Source organism: Vidua chalybeata, chromosome 21 (assembly GCF_026979565.1).
Source record: "Vidua chalybeata isolate OUT-0048 chromosome 21, bVidCha1 merged haplotype, whole genome shotgun sequence".
In the NCBI taxonomy this organism is placed as follows: Eukaryota; Metazoa; Chordata; class Aves; order Passeriformes; family Viduidae; genus Vidua; species Vidua chalybeata.
The window spans coordinates 3,973,819-3,981,743 of record NC_071550.1 but is presented as its reverse complement, the minus strand read 5'-3'; positions in this window follow the sequence as shown (position 1 = coordinate 3,981,743).

The following is a 7,925-nucleotide window of genomic DNA, read 5'->3' as shown; positions in this document are numbered from 1 at the left end:
TGCCACTTTAAGATCACCTAATGCCCAAGCCCTGGCATTGCTTGAGGCCTGTGGATGCCAGCAGCCTGAAGGAAAAACAAAGCAGAGCCCCACTGCCCCATCTTCCCTCCCAAAAAGAGGATGCAACAAAGAGCAGGCAAAGGGCTGCCCTGATCCTTGGAGCTGCTGAATCTGCACCACGGGCACCCAAGGATGCTCAGCACCCGTCAGGACCAGGCCATGGCTGTCACCAACTCCAAACACACCTGGCCTTGCTCTCCAAGCATGCAAATCCTCCTCAGTTCTGATCACTCTGGTACAACCCCTTTCTCACCACCTCCCCTTGCATCACAAACATTCTGGTCAGTCAGTCAAGGAAACAGATAGCAAAAAGCAAAATCTCAACTAATCTCTGTGGCTGAAGAAAGAGCTGATTGTTTTTGCCTCTCTTTGAGCCGGCTCTGGATCCTGTACTTCCCCAGTCCCCTTCACACCTTCTTCCCTTTATTGCTAGGGAAAAAAAAATCCTGGTCTCTGGGCTGTTTTGTTTAGCAAATGAGGGACATGCAAAGCACTAACTCCGGGCATCTGTCAGGAGGAGAGAGGTGCCTCTGTGTCTTCCAGACAGCCTTGAGGCACTGAGAGCAGCAGCCCAGAAGAGCTCTGATTAAGGGTGGATTTCACTTTGGACACGGGATGGATCCATCTTCCTAATGAGGACAGAGCCACGGGACACCTGCAGGAAGCAGAGGGGTGTTCCCAGCTAGCACAGCATTGGGCTGGACTTATCTTCAGGTTGTAATAACCTCACCGAGTGCAATCCTGGAGAAGGCAATACCCTGGAGCTTTCTTGTGTTGGCAACTGTTAAGGAAGCCCTAAACAGAACTGAGAGGAAGGACAGGGAAGAATTAGACTCCAGTTGGGTGCAGGTTCTACTGGTTAAAGTTATTTGCTGCATCCACTTCCTTCCCACCTTAGACATCACAAGAAAGGGTTTTCAGTGACAAAAATATAAGAGCAGAGTCCATTGTCTTCACAGCAGGTTGCCCCCCAGTCTCAGGTGATGGAGACACAGCAGCAGTTTAAATCCAGCCCATCAGCACAGCACACAAAAGGAAACTTGAAGGTGTGGGGCAATCTCCCAGAAATAGCTGCATACACATTTCCTTCCGCAGGGAAAACATTTCTGCCTGCCGTTAAGGGCCTAACATAGGACTGGATACAGAGCTCATCCTGCAGTGCTGCTACAGAATAAGAAAAAAAAAGTACCTCACAAACCATTTTTTAAACGTTTAATCTGCTCACAAAGCAGAGATTTCCCCCCCACTTTTCACCTGGAATAGCACATCCACTCAGAGGATGCAACCCAGAACAGCCACACAAAAATTATTCCGGGATGGTGAATCTCTGTGCTGGATGAGAAATAAGAGAACACAGATCCCTGCAGAATTCCTGGCCCACCATCTTAAAACTAACAGTCACCATGGACACACACTGATCTTAAGGCTGCAACTTTAAACTGAGACTTAAGATCTGCCACACATTTCCTGCATGACCTTGGGCAAGACTTGACTGCTGGATTCCTGAAGTTGCTCAGCACACTGTGAAGCTCTCAGAAGATCTTCACCCCATCTGTGAGAGGAGGATAATCATTCCCCCTCTCCCCTTCATTTCACTTGTTTATTTCAACGGTAAGATAGTCAGGAATGAGACTGCTCCTCCTTATCTCCCACATCCAGCACCTCGCACAATGGAGCCTTGATCTGGGCTGGAGCGCCCAACTGTGACACCAATAACCAGTGATAGGAGCTGAATCCAGCAGAGCACCCTGGCTCCAGAGCTGGCTCAGCAATCCTGCAGGCAGGCACAGAGACCCTGCATTAAACCACTAAACTCAAAACCAGCAGAGGAACAGGGCAAGCAGCAACACAGGGAGGATAAACCAGACAAGAGCATTTTGACTTGTGAATAATATTGCAGGGAGAGAGACAGGGATGGATATGAGCTCTAAACATCTCACTCAATGCCCTCACTTTGAATGTGCTGCTTCAATCTGAGCACGTCTCAATCTGGTCCTTGGGCTGATTTTGACCTGTGGGCCCACTGTGTTCACTGTACCAGCCAGCAAGGCAGGCAGAGAGCAGAGAGTCCTCAAGAATGGGGAAATCTGGGGCTGGGGAGGAGCTGAGCATGCACTGAGCTCAGCTTTGGTCTGATAAGTTTATCAAGCACTGCCGGCTGCTAACTGTCAGCTGGGGAAGGGAGCCTGTTAGGGAGGAGGAACAGCTCCCAGGGCAAGATAGGACAGCCCAGGCCTTATCAGAGTGCCTGAGCCAAAGAGGGAACTGGAGAGTGAGCACTTTCCAACCACTTCATCTGAACAACAGACAGATTGGCAGGAAAGGCCTGTCAGCCCTTTGCCTCTGCCACCCAGGCACCCAAGCAGCCCCCCATCCATGCAAATAACCCGGGTAAGTGCAGCCTGGGAGCTGCAAATGTGAATACCTGGGACCTGAGGGAGTGCACAGGAAGGTTTTCTTAGAGCATTGCTGAGTGTGAGAGTCAGATTTACAACAAACAATTCCAATGCTTACTGAGCGAGCTGCTCCTGTTCAGTGCCCAGAGCAGTTTCTCCCCCATGCTGCCTTCCCTGAGGTTTGGGAGGGGGATCTACCACCTCACAGTTGCACCAGTCACTAAGGTTTGGTGTACACATAATTGCTCTGTCTCTGAAAAATACAAAAAAACCCTGAGTGAATAGAAGGGGGGAAATCCTGACTGTTCCCATTTGAGCTGCAAAAGCATGAGCCAGCAAATACCCCTTCACAGCTTCTCCTAGGGCAGCAATAACCAAATCAACACAGCTGAAGATCATACCAGGGACACCCTCCTGTGTTTGGATGAGCTCCCCTGGACCTGTGCAAGCTCCCTGTGCAAACACCTCAGCCATGACAGGGAAGGGAATGAGAGATCCCTGCAGGGCACATCCTCTGCTTGATTTCCCTGACGAAGCTGGGTCGTGCAGGATGAGCCAGTGTCACACCTGCAGCTTTAACACTTTTCTTTAGCCTGCCAGACCATTCTGTTATCAGATCCATCCAGACCATATGGACAGCCCTCAGCCTGCATCCCACCACCTTTGGTTCAGGCTGGTGTCTTGGGTCCTGCCTGTATCTGGGGATTTTACTGAGATCAAGCCCTGCCCCTGTGCTGGCAGGATGTGCTCATCCTTGGCTGCCTGGGTGCAGTGCTGTCCCCTGCTCTCCATGGGATATGAGGCAGGAAACCTTCAGCAGTAGGTCAGGAGATCTCTGCTGTGACCTGGTGACTCAAAGGCTCCCTTTCTTGATAAGAAACATACCTAGGAAACAATTTTTCTCTCTTAAAGGACATACCTAAACCAGGGCTGAAGTCCTGCCTTTTATGCACCTACTTCTCTCCCTGAAGAGAGGGAGCCCAGTATCTGTAGGCATCTAAAGTTACACCAGCTGAGTCACGGCCCTGTGGTTTCTGCACCACTCTCAGGCTGAGTTTCTCACAGCTGATTGTGCTTCAGCCCATAATCTGCAGTTCTCCAGGTCATGAACAACCTCTAAGCCATTTAATTCCTCTGTGCATCAAGGGCTCCCCAGCAAGTGCCAACAGCCACATTCAGCACTGGCCAACACAATTCTGAAGTTCAAGGCTTCTTCATGAGGAGCAAGGGCTTTAAAAACCCATCTCCATTGATTCTGCCTTCCTCTTGAATAATTTTGAAGCCATGGGACTTTATCTTCCATCCCAGGCTCATCTATATTAGGAGCTTTGGTGGGATTTTTAGCAGTGGTCAAGTTCACTGGTTTTTTCTCTTTATAAAATAGAAGTTATCTCTTGTCTCAGTTGAGGAAGGGGAAGTTGGAGATGACAGAGCATTCCTGCTCCTAAAAGGGCCCCATCCTGAGAGCATGGACATGGTGAAGCAGTGTGTCAGTCAGACATCCCTGCCTCAGCTCCTTATTTAGATCCAGCCTGTAGCAGCTTCAAGATCTGCAGATAAGAGCAAGGTAGAATTCCTGCACATGCACAGCAATACACTGGAGTGACATCATGAAAACCCCCACAAAAAAGCCATAAAGCATCAAAGCAAGGTCTCTGCACTGGGATCTGCCAACCTGCATTTTTTTCACCTTAAAATATTTGCCCAAATTTGAGTAGGACAAAAAGAAATGGAACTCAGGTGAGCTTGTTGCAGTCTTGTTTGTTAACTTTATCTTACCTCCTTGAAGTATTCAAACTAAGTAGAACGTACCAAGTTAAAACCCTTTTCTTAGGAAAAGTAGAATGTACTATTGGTAAGACTTTATTTCTGAATGACACTTATGAGATCTGCACAAAACTCATTTTCTAATGTCTTAAAGGCAGAGCTGACAGGGCAGAAGACCTTGGGTTTCAGAGTGAGTGTGCATGAGACAGCCGAGGTTTCTCATGTTACCTGGAATGCAGGGAAACAGCTGGAAAGTCAGAGAGCCATGTCCCTGTGCCTGCTGCACAGTGCCACAACCGTGGTGGTGGAGAACTCAGCAGGACTGATAATACTTTGCATTTGAATAGCTCATAGTGCCTAAGGATTTCAAAAGGGCACAACATCCATCAGGCAGCAGGATTTAGCCCCCAGCCTGCAAGTTTTCTCACAGCATCATTATTAATTTTGCAGAAGATACAACACAAGCTTTGTGGTCGCCTGGAACAATAATTTCTACTTTGGGGGCACCACCTTCTCGTCCTCTCTTCCTCAATCCCCAAGTGCCCAGCAATCTTAGCTCAGAAGGGAATGTGACTCAGGCCTTAACTGAAGGGCTGTCACCCACAAACCCTGAAGGCTGGATGTGGCCCTGGTTTTATCACTGGCCACCAGCTGCCTCTACAGCTCTTGCCTCCTCCCCAATGATTCAGCAAATCTTCTTTGAGGGGAAAAACAAGCACACAAATGAACAAATCACAATGTCAGATTACAAAGATGAGCGGGGAAAGCTGCGGCTCGAAGGAGGGAGATAAAAGTCGGTGAAGTTACATGAGCCAAGGATGAAAATGCCCAATAAAGACAAGGTTTATTTTTGAAGGGGAGCAATAATAACATGAAAAAAGGTGTTGTAGTTTGGATACTTAATGCTGTGAAACATTGCTAAGAGTAAGAGAACACTATGTGGAAGGAAATGAAGCATACTCTACCCTCTGCTATCTGGGCATTGCACAGGGCTGATAGGGATTTTCACTGGTGTAGATGAGAACGGAACAGTCCATTCTGGTTTACAATGGAACAGAGTTTCCCTAAAAAAGCTATTTTCAGGAGGAGTTTCTGCTCTCTGTAACCAAGATTTCCAATAATCTGGAAACCCCTTGCCAGGCACTTTAAATGTCACTGTTTCTGGAAAAAGGGATGCAAGTTATTAGCAGAGGGTAGCTGGAAGTAATGTTTTAACTCCTGACAGCTTTGGCCACTGCATCATATTTTTATATCATAGCCCTTTTCCATAAATGTTTTGTTTCCTGCTTGAGATAAAACACAGGATCAGTGTAACAGCTCTATAGAATAAAAAGCAAAAAAGAAACTCCAGCCAAACCTCTGCTAAGAGATGTAATATTTCCTCTAAAGGCATTCCACTCTACTCAAAACCCAGACTTCCAAGAATGCCATGAAATCTTAGGGAAAATAAATGTTTGGAATTTATGGAGAGCTCATACCACATTTGGGGAATCTCTCTGCCCAGCGAGTCCTCCAGTATCTGTGAGAAAGATGCAGCCTTCCCCTGAATTAAATGCAACACAACAAGTAAGCACAGAAGGGGGGGGAGCTCAGGAACTGTGGACACATACGGGATGGATAAACCATTCCCAGAGGGAACAGGGTTTTGGGGTACATACTTACACTGCTGCTCTTCCCTAGGAAACACAAAAGAAGGAACTGTGGCACAACCCAGAGGCTTTCCCCTCGAGCTCACCCGGGATATTGTTGCTGTGTAAATCCTATAGAGTGCCAGGGGTGGCTCCTTTTAAAGCATTTCCCTGTGCTGTGCTGCCACTTGCTTTCACAGCTCTGGGAGTCTTCCCTCAGCTCTGACAATACTCAGGTGAGCTCTAGAACTCCAGTGTCAGCCCACCTGAAAAGGGGAGAACTTATCACCAAGTTCAAATGTTTAAAGCATGGCTACAGAGAAGATGGAGACTCCCTTTAGGAGGAGTCACATGGAAAAAACGAGGGGTAATGGGTACAAGTGACTCCTGGGGAGATTGGGTACTAGAGGACAATTTTTCACAGTGAGAGCAATCCGACATCGGAATAACCTCCCCAGGGAAGTAGTGGATTCCCCAACACTGGACACTTCTCAGATCAGCTGGGCTGTCTTAACTAGACCGGGCTTTTGCCAAGGGAGGTTGGATCAGGTGATCCTTGAGATCCCTTCCAAGCTGATGTTCTTTGTTTCCATTAAAATGTGCTACTGCTGCACCCTACAGGCTGAAAACAGTTCTTCTATCATTAATCACAACTTCTAAGCCAGGCTCATGGTTTTGTGGGTGGAGGCTGGCTCCTGGATATTTGGGGCTGGTTGTGTTTCTCCCCCGTGCCAGAGCTCTCACAAAAGCAACACACGCAGTTCCCACCTTGCTGGGATGAGCAGGAGGAAGAGCAGCAGCTGTAACACAGACACACAGACACACAGACATGCCACCAACCCTGACTCAAAGACCCCACAGTGGTGGGGGACACAGGACTCAGCTGTGCCAGAGATGTTCCATGTGCTGGATCCCTGTGGGGAAGGGAGAGCTCTGGAACAGGGGGGAGATGGGTTGGAGACCTTCAGCTGCTGAAGCTCCTGCTTTGTTCTGCTTTATCCCTTTAGTTCTGGCAAAACACAGGGGCACAGGGAGAAACTGCCTGGGAGGGGCCACTCCAGCAAAAGTCCACTTGAGGCGAGGGGACCTGGGGATGTGGTGAAGAGCACTGCCCCTCCCAGCACACCCCACACATCCTGGGATGCAGCAAACCTGGCTTTCTGCCAGGAATCGATGCCATGTGTTCCTGTGCCCCCCGGGCCCCAACTGGCTTTGCCAGAAGAACAATCTGGGAGATCTCCCACAAGAAACATCTTTCATTTTCTCACTGTTGGCCTTCATCTGCACTTTTTAAAGGGAAAAAAAAATTAATGGCATTTTCTTATTGCATTGCCCCTTGATGCAGAGGTTGGGCCAAAGCTAAATGAACCCACTGGTCACACAGCTGAGTCTCTTCTCTTTTGGAATCTGGAGCACAAAATTCATTTTCACATGTTCCAGTGACAGCTTTATGTCTCTGTGAGCCACAGGCAGAGTGCAAACCTGGACCCTTCCCTGTTTCTTAGAGAGGGATTCCCTCTTTTGGGGTGAGAACCTGATTGGCCTCAGCAGGATCTGTCACCCACACAATGCCATCTTAGTGGTGAAGAAAACTCAACTAAACCACTCAATGCTGCTGTCCAGACCTGGAAGAAAGAGTGCACCAATGCTGTGGATAAATGGGTGCACACATTTTCATAATAACTGACTAATGACTCCTCTAGGAAGCTCAACAAGCACCCAAGAGAGAGGCAGGCATCCAAATCAGCTGGTAACACACCAGAGAGGAAAAATAATAGAGGGGCTGCATTCCCAAATAACTGAGTGTGGGAAATATAGTCTGATGAGGATGGTGGCCAGGTGGAAAATAGAAAAGATACCTGAGGAGATTTGGCCTCCAGCCCACAGAAGCAGCACCTGCAGGGCTCTCACACGGCCATGGCCATCAGCCATGGACTGGCCTCAGGCTACTGAAGGACAAGGGTGTGGAGCTGCCCTGCTTCAGCTGCGAGCCAAGCCTGGCCCATGGCACTGGCACACACCTGCACTGGTGGCTTTATAAGCACAGCCCTTGAGCTGGGACTGTCCCCTCAGG